Source organism: Salvelinus sp. IW2-2015, linkage group LG12 (assembly GCF_002910315.2).
Source record: "Salvelinus sp. IW2-2015 linkage group LG12, ASM291031v2, whole genome shotgun sequence".
Lineage (NCBI taxonomy): Eukaryota > Metazoa > Chordata > Actinopteri > Salmoniformes > Salmonidae > Salvelinus > Salvelinus sp. IW2-2015.
Window position 1 is genome coordinate 35,970 of NC_036852.1, and position 10,531 is coordinate 46,500.

Below are 10,531 nucleotides of genomic sequence, written 5' to 3' on the forward strand. Positions count from 1 at the left end.
CCTATGTAGCCCCTATGTTCTGTAAAGTCTTATGTAGCCCCTATGTTCCTGTAAAGTCCTATGTAGCCCCTATGTTCTCTAAAGTACTATGTAGCCCCTATGTTCTGTAAAGTCCTATGTAGCCCCTTTGTTCTGTAAAGTCCTATGTAGCCCCTATGTTCTGCCTATGAACTGCTTATATCCTCTCTCCCTCCACCCAGGACCATCTTCACGGGGGTGGAGCGTTACCGCTACGTGGACCCTGACTTTTCCTTCACGGAGGAGGAGGAGCAGCAGAGACAGAGACACAGAGATCACTACCTAGCCTTCATCAGGAGCCTGCGAAAGACACGCTTGCAGAAAACCACTGCGAGGTAGACAGAGTGGGATGTGTGTTCTGTATGTTGTAATCTTGGCAKCCACAACCAAAGCGCTACCCAGTAAGKAAAATGACACTGAAAAGACTTGACATTACACACATTTCAGGTGCTGAAAATGCGTCTTCAAATCAAATTGTATTTGTCACATGCGCCGAATACAACAGGTGTAGACCTTACAGTGAAATGCTTACTTACAAGACCTTAACCAACAATGCAGTTTTAAGAAAATACCCCCCCCCCAAAAAAGAATAACAAAATAATTATAGAGCATAAGTAAATAACAATAGCGGGGTTATATACAGGGGCTACAGGTACAGAGTCAATGTGCGGGGCACCGGTGTGGAGGTAATATGTACATGTAGGTAGAGTTATTAAAGTGCCTATGCATAGATAATACCAGAGAGTAGCAGCAGCGTACAAGAGGGAGGGGGGTGATGCAACCCGTCAGGATGCTCTCGATGGTGCAGCTGTAAAACCTTTTGAGGATCTGAGGACCATGCCAAATCTTTTCAGTCTCCTGAGGGGGAATGGGTTTTGTCGTGCCCTCTTCACGACTGTCTTGGTGTGCTTGGACCATGTTAGTTGTTGGTGATGTGGACGCCAAGGAACTTGAAGCTCTCAACCTGCTCCACTACAGCTCTATCGATGAGAAATGGGGCGTGCTCGGTCCTCCGTTGCCTGTAGTCCACAATCATCTCCTTTGTCTTGATCACGTTGAGGGAGAGGTTGTTGTCCTTGCACCACACGGTCAGGTCTCTGACCCCCTCCCTATAGGCTGTCTCATCGCTGTTGGTGATCAGGCCTACCACTGTTGTGTAAATCAGCAAACTTAATCATGGTGTTGGAGTCGTGCCTGGCCGTGCAGTCATGAGTGAACAGGGAGTACAGGAGGGAACTGAGCACGCACCCCTGGGGGCCCCCATGTTGATGATCAGCGTGGCGAATGTGTTATTACCTACCCTCACCACCTGGAGGCGGCCCGTCAGGAAGTCCAGGATCCAGTTGCAGAGGGAGGTGTTTAGTCCCAGGATCCTTAGCTTAGTGATGAGCTTTGAGGGCACTATAGTGTTGAACGCTGAGCTGTAGTCAATGAATAGCATTCTCACATAGGTGTTCTTTTGTCCAGGTGGGAAGGGCAGTGTGGAGTGCAATAGAGATTGCCATCATCTGTGGATCTGTTGGTGCGGTATGCAAATTGGAGTGGGTCTAGGGTTTCTGAGATAATGGTGTTGATGTGAGCCATGATCAGCCTTTCAAAGCATTTCACCTCGGACATCGAAGAAAGGTCTTATTTTCGGACATTGAAAATGCGTATTTTCTGGATGTTAAAAATTCGTAATTTACAGACTTTGAAAATACGTGCATGTATTTTTCAGTCATTGATTCTATGGAGAAATTTCTGCACGTACTGTACATTATCAATGAGTTAAGCATGACTGTATATCACAATAACATAGGAATGAGAGGCCAACTGAAGATTGTGATTTATTATTGCCCTCATCAGTGACATTCACTTATGTTAGATTTTTCAAAAGCTTTAAAACTAGCAGCTATGATGTCCAAAATAACCCAACATACAGAATGAACCAACAGACCACTTCAACTACAATAACATTCTCAGTAACGGTTACACACTTTTTTTTTTTCCTGCTATGACTGTGATATGTTGTTCTTTATCTACCTTAAATGAATGCACTGACTGCCAGTCGCTCTGGATAAGAGCGTCGGCTGAATGACCAAAATGTAAATGTTGACAACAAACACTTGCAAACGCCTGCTGGGTATTATTCGAATGAGATCCGCCCCCTAAACAAATTTGGTCAGTGCGGACCAGATCCAAATCTGAACGAATCATAGACGTCTAGGCTGTTTCACACGTTTGAAAATCACATTACAGTACAGTAGAGTACAGTAGAGTATGGTACATAGCCTGGTTCCTCTCTAGGTTTCTTCCTAGGTTTTGGCCTTTCTAGGGAGTTTTTCCTAGCCACTGTGCTTCTACACCTGCATTGCTTGCTGTTTGGGGTTTTAGGCTGGGTTTCTGTACAGCACTTTGAGATATCAGCTGATGTACGAAGGGCTATATAAATACATTTGATTTGATTTGGTACAGGACTGTTGAGTTTTATTCAGTAAAGTACTATAGTTTACAGTTTAGTTCAGTAGAATAGAGTACATGTACTGTACTGTATTGTGCTCTACTGTACTGTACTGTGCTCTACTTTACTGATCTCTACTGTACTGTATTGTGCTCTACTGTACTGTACTGTGCTCTACTTTACTGATCTCTACTGTACTGTACTGTGCTCTACTTTACTGTACTCTACTGTACTGTACTGTGCTCCCGAGTGGTGCAGCGGTCTAAGGCACTGCATCTCAGAGTTAGAGGCGTCACTACAGACCCTGGTTCAATTTCAGGCTGTATCACAACCGGCCGTGATTGGGACTCCCATAGGGCGGCGCACAGTTGGCCCAGAGTCGTTTGTGTTTGGGTTTGGCCGGGGTAGGCCGTCATTGTAAATAAGAATTTGTTCTTAACTGACTTGCCTAGTTAAATAAAGGTTAAAATAAATAAAATACTGTGATGTCCAATATCTATGATTGGTTCAGATTTGGTCCAGTCTGGACCGGACCAAATCTGAATCAGTCATAGACTTGTTTTTTGGGGTCAAATCAAGGCTGGACTGGACCAAATCTGAACCAAATATAGATGTCTATGAATGGTTCAAATTCTGTCCAGACCGGATCAAAAATCTAAATCAGTGGGATGTTGAAATCAAGGCCGGTCCAGACCGCACCACAAAAAATACCTGAAAAAGACAGCTGTACCAAACAATCTAAAGTCCTAAAGACAGCCTGACGGTAAATGCTTAGTGGGTTCAACATTTTAAGCAAGAACGAAACTGTAAACTGAAACTGACAAATCCATCCCTCCCCCCTTTCCAAAGCTCGGTCCTAGCCACTCCCCTTCTAAAAAGTCTTCCTATGAGGGGATCTGATTCATCTGGCACTCTACTCTTCTCTTTTGATAAAAAGGCTTTGTCTGCCTTCCCAATGAAAACTAGTTTGAAAGTTGAAACATATAGTGTATTTGATGAAGAAGAGATGTTTCTGAACGATGCCTCATGCTGACTTGTTGATAATGTGACCAGGCGGTGCAGATTACTGTTCCATTTGAGCAGAGCGCGCCTCCTCCATCACCCGCTTCGCCCAGTCACGTGACGGGCCATACCCCAGTGCAACCTGGCCAGTTTAATCAAATCCCCTCAATATGTGCTGTAGGCTGACAACAAGGCGGTATCTGACAATGTTTTCCACGTATGCTCAGGCTGCATGGTGAGGTGGAGGATGACATAGACATTGGGCTCGGCTGCCGCTGGACCCTCACCCCCCAGCTCTCTCTGAGGGACCTGGAGTCCAATCACAGCCAGGAGGGGCGGAGCTCGACCAGGACACAGCCAGCTATTGACCACCTCTATGCTGGCTGCCATGGAGACCAGCTCCAGATTCAGACAGGTATGGCAGGTAAAGCAGAGTGTTTAAAGTCTCTGGTAAACCATTTTGCATGGGTCCTCTAAATCTACAGTTACCTGTTTAGCCTATGCAATCCCCACTTTACATTCTTATCTGTGTTTCCTGCCTGACTGTATGGAATTCCTCTGTCTCTATCATTCTATCATGGTGTTTCCTGACTGACTGTATGGAATTCCTCTTGTCTCTTCATTCTATATCTGGTGTTTCCTGACTGACTGTATGGAATTCCTCTGTCTCTATCATTCTATATCTGGTGTTTCCTGACTGACTGTATGGAATTCCTCTGTCTCTATCATTCTATATCTGGTGTTTCCTGACTGACTGTTATGGAATTCCTCTGTCTCTATCATTCTATATTCTGGTGTTTCCTGACTGACTGTATGGAATTCCTCTGTCTCTATCATTCTATATCTGTGTGTTTCCTGACTGACTGTATGGAATTCCTCTGTCTCTATCATTCTATATCTGGTGTTTCCTGACTGACTGTATGGAATTCCTCTGTCTCTATCATTCTATATCTGGTGTTTCCTGACTGACTGTATGGAATTCTCTGTCTCTATCATTCTATATCTGGTGTTTCCTGTTGACTGTATGGAATTCCTCTGTCTCTATCATTCTATATCTGTGTTTTCCTGCCTGACTGTATGGAATTCCTCTGTCTCTATCATTCTATATCTGGTGTTTCCTGGTTGACTGTATGGAATTCCTCTTGTCTCTTATCATTCTATATCTGGTGTTTCCTGGTTGACTGTAATGGAATTCCTCTGTCTCTATCATTCTATATCTGGTGTTCCTGCCTGACTGTATGGAATTCCTCTGTCTCTGTCATTCTATATCTTGGTGTTTCCTGATTACTGTATGGAATTCCTTTGTCTCTATCATTTCTATATCTGGTGTTTCCTGATTGACTGTATGGAATTCCTCTGTCTCTGTCATTCTATACTGGTGTTTCCTGACTGACTGTATGGAATTCCTCTGTCTCTATCATTCTATATCTGGTGTTTCCTGGTTGACTGTATGGAATTCCTCTGTCTCTGTCATTCTATATCTGGTGTTTCCTGGTTGACTGTATGGAATCCTCTTTGTCTCTGTCATTCTATATCTGGTGTTTCCTGACTGACTGTATGAAATTCCTCGTCTCTATCATTCTATATCTGGTGTTTCCTGTTGACTGTATGGAAATTCCTCTGTCTCTGTCATTCTATATCTTGGTGTTTCCTGATTGACTGTATGGAATTCCTCTGTCTCTATCATTCTATATCGGTGTTTCCTGATTGACTGTATGGAATTCCTCTGTCTCTATCATTCTATATCTGTGTTTCCTGATTGACTGTATGAAATTCCTTCTGTCTCTCTGTCATTCTATATCTGGTGTTTCCTGACTGACTGTATGGAATTCCTCTGTCTCTATCATTCTATATCTGGTGTTTCCTGACTGACTGTATGGATTCCTCTGACACTTGACCCTCTGTGTCCAGGTGACAGAGGGCATCAATGCACTACCCTCCACCAACCAGGAGGTGGCAGACTGCAGCCGCACCCTGACAGTTCAGCAGCTTCCACCAAGTTGTCATAGGTGAGAAACTTATGCAGTCATTGTTTGCATTAGGAATCTTAGGCCCTCTTGTCCCTACCATGGCTGATGCAAGAGAATATTCACAGAATTAGTATTTTAAAGCATGTGAATCAGAGTTTTGGTCCCCTCTCCTCCTCCAGGCCCGTCCTCAATAGATTTTGGTGAGTGTGTGTGGCCTCAGTGTGTGTGAGGAACCTGGACCTGGTGAACAACCTGCAGGTGTATGTGTGGGTGCAGCTGGAGTTAGACTGCTGTCCTGAGCTGCAGCGCTCCAGCCCCCTGTCCCACGTCCTGCCCCCCTTTCCAGGCACCCTGCCCCTCGTCTTAGAGAGCACAAGCTGGGAAAGTTCCACAAGTTAGTCACTGTGTGTGTGGTGTGGTTGGTTGTCTCTCTGTCTCTGGTCTCTGTGTTCTGTCTCTCTGTCTCTCTCTGTCTCTCTCTCTCTCTTCTCTCTCTCTCTCTCTCTCTCTTCTCTCTCTCTCTCTCTCTCGCTCTCTCTCTCTCTCTCCTCCCCCCCTCTCTCTCTCTCTCTCTCTCTCTCTCCTCTTCTCTCTCTCTCTCTCTCTCTCGTCTCTCTCTCTCGCTCTCTCTCTCTTTATATAGAGGTTTCCTAAATTGATAATTGACAAACCAAATCGAGCCCAATTCTTATTGATTGATTAACTGACTGACTGACTGGCTGACAACTTGACTGGTAGATTCCATCTCCCTCTCCCAGGCTCAATCTCCTACACGAGTGAACAGTCATCACCGCACCATGTCCTGGTTCAGCCCAGCTGGTTCCCTGTGGTCTCCAGCTGTCCCAGAGCCAGGTGGTCCGTCCCCCCCAGCACCTGGCCCAGTCGGGCTACAGGGTACTGTGGACCCTGGTCAACCCCAGGAACCACCCAGCTGACTCACCTGGAGCCCATCATCACAGAGACGGGTCATGGCCTCTCCTAGCCCAGCCACAGGTAGGCTGCTGCTCTGGGCCTATCAAAACTACACACTACTGTAGTCTAGTCTTCTATTATGTTCTGTTAGATCAGTCTTCTATATGTTCTGTTATGGTATGATGTCTTGTAGTCTAGTCTTCTATATGTCTGTAGTCTCAGTCTTCTATATGTTCTGATATCGGTTATGTACTGTAGTCTAGTCTTCTATATGTCTTATATGGTGATGTACTGTTAGTCTAGTCTTCTATATGTACTTTAGTTCTAGCTTCTATATGTTCTGTAGTCTAGTCTTCTATATGTCTGTATGGTAATGTACTGTAGTCTGTTCATCTGATAGGTACTTGTCTAGTCTCGTACTGTCTATTTCTATATGTCTGTATGGTGATGTTCTTGTAGTCTAGTCTTCTATATTGCTTATGGTATCTAATGTACTGTCGTCTAGTCTTCTCCTATGTACTGTATGGGTGATGTTACTGTAGTCTAGTCTATCTATATGTTATGATATGGGTAATGTTACTGTAAGTACTAGTCTTCTATATGTTCTGTAGTCTGAGTCTTCTATTATGTTATGTTAATGGTAATGTTACTGTAGTCTAGTCTTCTATATGTTCTGTAGTCTGATCTTCTATATGTTCTGTATGGTGATGTACTGTAGTCTAGTTCTTCCATATGTACTGTCTGTATGGTGCATGTACTGTAGTCTAGTCTTCTATATTCTGTATGGTGGAATTACTTAGGTTTCTAGTCGTTCTATATGTTCGTGGTATGGTGATGTATCTGTAGTCTGAGTCTTCTATATGTTTCATTATGGTGATGTTCGTGTAGTCTAGTCTATTCTTCATATAATGTGTCTGGTAGTCTTAGTGTAGTCTTCTATATGTTCTGTGTATGGTATAATGTACTGTAGTCTATCTTCTATATGTTCTGTATTTGGATGTTCTGTAGCTAGTCTCCTATATGTACTGTATCTAGTCTTCTATATGTTCTGTATGCTGATGTTCTGTATAGTCTAGTCCTATTATGCTTCATGATATGGTAATCTACTGTAGTCTAGTCTTCTAATGTTACTGTATGGTGATTTCTGTAGTCTAGTCATTCTATATGTTCATGTTATAAGTGTCAATTGTCTGTAGTCTAGTCTTCGTATATTTCTGTAGTCTTAGTCTTCTATATGTTATGTATGGTGATGTACTTGTAGTCTAGTTCTTCTATATGTTATTGTTATGGTAATGTTCTTAGTCTCTTAGTCTGTCATATACTGTAATGTTCTGCTCTACGTAGTCTAGTCTTCTGATATGGTATCTATATGTACTACAAAATACTGATATGTTCTGTAGTCTACTACTCTTACTATATGTTCTGTACGTACTAGTCTTCTATATGTTATGTAGGTGATGTACTGTAGTCTATAGTCTTCTCATTATGTATGTATAAGGTAATAGTTCGTAATGTAGATCTAGTCTTCTATATGTATTCTGTAGTCTTAGTCTTCTATCTATGTATATGTACTTGGGTGTAAATGTATTCTGTTAGCTCTAGTCTGCAGTATATGTTCTTGTGATGTCAAGACTGTAAGGTGTAGTTACTTACAGTTCATGTTACACTGACAATATCTATGGAGTAGTATGTTCTAGTAGATCGATAGTCTGTAGCTATAGTGATGTACTTTGTAGCTCTAGTCTTTTCTAGTATTGTTAAATAGTTATATGGTATATTGACATGGTCACTAGTCTTCTATATGTGTAGTAGCTTCCTTATTCTGAGTCTCCAATATGTACTGATACATTATCTTCATTACCTGGTCCATGTACATTGCGATTATATGTTTTTATGTGATTTGATAATGTAATGTAGCACTTGATGGATCTGTTTAGTCTGATGTACATTAGTCTAGTGCTAACTCGTTCATTATATAGGATAGACTGGACATGTAGTCAGACTCCTAGTACATAAATTTTACGGTACATATGGTAATGCTAGTAGTAGTCCTGTACTAATGGTCTACATCTCCTTATGTACTGTAGCTGTCTTCTATATGTCTGATAAGTAGGTAATGTACTGTAGTCTAGTAGTCGTTCTAATCTCATCATGTACTGTAGTCTAGTCTTCTATGTCTCAGTTGTATGTCTCTAGCAGTCTGTAGCCTTCTAATATGATACTGTTTCCTACTCGATGTACTGATAGTCTAGTCTCTACTTATTACTTGTTCGATGTACTGTAGTTAGTAATATGTACTGTAAGTCTAGTCTTCTATATGTTCTGTAGTAGTTGTACTGTAGTATCTAGTTCTATATGTACTGTAGTCTAGTCTCCAATACTTAGCATGTCATAGCTGTAGTCTAGATCTTCTATAGTTCTGTGTGGGGATGTACGTGGTCGTCTAGTATCTCCCTCCCTCCCGTCCCCCTCCCTCCCTCACTCCCTCCACTCACTCCCTCACTCCCTCACTCCCTACCTCCTCTTCTCTCTGCCCAAAGTACTGTGGAGGACGTAAGGAGTATTAGCATGTGAGGTGATGTGGCATCCCTCTTTCTGCCTCTCTCTGGTAGGGACAGTTATGGACCTGTGTGTTCACCAGGGAAACACTTGCCACAGTACGATGTGTGGCCAACGTAGTGTGACATGTGAATTGTCTGTGATGTTTCTGTAGTTGAGGTTCCTGTAGATTGTAAATGTAGAGAAGAGATTCCATTCCCCCTCCCTCAGCTTGGTTCATCAGTGTGCAGCTGGCATGAGAGAAAATCTGGTTTTGGATTCAGTACCTTTCTCATCTTCCCCTCCGTCAGGACCGCAACGCTACCACAACACAGACACAACCATGCCTACTTCCAGTACACACTCCACACCGGGTCTTTTTCACATTTATATTTGTGTGTGTAGTTTAATAGAGGTATAGCGTTGGTGTGTGGATGTGTGTGTGGTGTGTGTGTAGTGTGTGGTGGAATGACTGTATGTTGTGTGCTGCGAGTATTCACAGGTGGAATTGGACGTGTACCCCCTGCTGGGCATAGGTGGTGACCCACACAACCGAGGTGTGGTTTCCTGTGGAAGGGGGCAGGCAGAAGTCCAGGGTGCACCTCAACCCCGGAGCTTGTCATAAAGTTTGGACACAGAGTGGAGGATGAAGGAAACAGACACACAACATATCATAAGGTCATCTACAAACACACAAACATATCATACAGTCTCTACAAACACACAACATATCATGAAGTCTCTAGAAACAACAAACTATATACACCTCACCACAGCTATCTCTACAACACACACATACATAATTGCTAAAAACAATCATTACAGTTCTCTACAAACACACAATTGAACACTCAAACCACATATCATAAGTCTGCTACAAACCACCCAACATATCATACAGTCTCTAACAAACCACAAACATATTGATACAAGGCTCTACAAACAACACAACAATATTCATACAGTTCCTAAACCAACATACTAAGTCAACACCACAAACATATCATAAGTCTCTACAAAACACACAACGTATCATAACAGTCTCTACAAACACACACATATCATACAGTCTCTACAAACACACAAACATATCTATAAAGGTCCTCTACAAACACACAACATATCATAAGGTCATGTACAAACACAACAACATATCATACAGTCTCTACAAACACACACATTATGCCATAAGTTCTCTCACACACAACATAGCTCAGCTCTACAAAACATAATCATATGATACAGGTTCTACAAACACACAACATATCAAAAAGTCTCTACAAACACCAACATTACATAACAGTTCTCTACAAACACACAACATATATAAAGTCTCTACAAACACAACACATATCAATAAGCTCCTACAAACACACACACATATCATTACAGCTAAAAACAATCTACAGCTCAAAACACAACAACACGGTCATTACAGGCCATCTGTCACGACTCATTCGCTATCGTTGAAAGAGAGCGAGACCAAGGCGCAACACGTGATAATGATTACATCTCTCTTTAATTTGAAGACGACACGAAACGAAAGACCTATTACAAACTAAACAAAACAACAAACGTGACGGCTATATAAACATAAGTCCGCAACACAAGCCAACTTTAACATGACAATCACCCACAACCTACCTAAGAC